Below are 1021 nucleotides of genomic sequence, written 5' to 3' on the forward strand. Positions count from 1 at the left end.
TACATAAAGCGATTCTTCTTAAAGAGGCAAACAGACACAGGAAGTGGTTGTAATACCAAGTTCTTAGACACTGTTCAAATAAGTACAAGACTTAAGACAAAAACTACTCTGAAAAGCTAAAAACAGCTTTCAAGCAATGACCCTACATCAGTGTGGAAAGGCCTGAAAACCATCACCAGCTACAATACCCCATCCCCCAGCACTGAGGCCAATCAACAACTGGCTGAAGACCTGAACGAGTTTTACTGCAGGTTTGAAAAGCATGGTCTGACACCCCACACCCACTCCGACCGTCTCACAGTGCAGCCATCAACACCCTCCCCCTCCCTCCCCCCTACTGTTTCTCAGCTTGTACTCAAGATCTGTGAAGAGGATTTAAGCAAAGTCTTCAGAAAGCAGAAGATAAGGAAAGCCAAAGGCCCAGACGGTGTCTCTCCAGCCTGCCTTAAAGCCTGTGCTGTCCAGCTATCATCCATCTCCACATCGATCTTCAACAGATCACTGGAGCTGTGTGAAGTCCCCTCCTGCTTTAAATGCTCCACCATCATCCCTGTACCCAAGAAACCAAAAATCACAGAACTAAATGACTACAGACCTGTTGCTTTAACATCTGTGGTCATGAAGACATTTGAGAGACTGGTGTTGGCCTACTGAAAGGATATTACTGAATCCTTGCTGGACCCCCTGCAGTTTGCTTACCTCTCCAGCCTGCCTCAAAGCCTGTGCTGTCCAGCTATCATCCATCTTCACATTGATCTTCAACAGATCCCTGGAGCTGTGTGTAGTCCCCTCCTGCTTCAAATGTTCCACCATCATCCCTGTACCCAAGAAACCAAAAATCACAGGACTTAATGACTACAGACCTGTTGCTTTAACATCTGTGGTCATGAAGTCATTTGAGAGGCTCGTGTTGGCATACTTGAAGGACATTACTGGACCCCCTGCAGTTTGCTCTTCGGTTCCAGATTCATATACATTATTATTTATTGTTAAGTCTTATTTAAATGTTTCTGTTCTCATG

Source organism: Sinocyclocheilus anshuiensis, unplaced genomic scaffold (genome assembly GCF_001515605.1).
Source record: "Sinocyclocheilus anshuiensis isolate Anshui unplaced genomic scaffold, SAMN03320099.WGS_v1.1 scaffold1085, whole genome shotgun sequence".
NCBI classification, from domain to species: Eukaryota; Metazoa; Chordata; class Actinopteri; order Cypriniformes; family Cyprinidae; genus Sinocyclocheilus; species Sinocyclocheilus anshuiensis.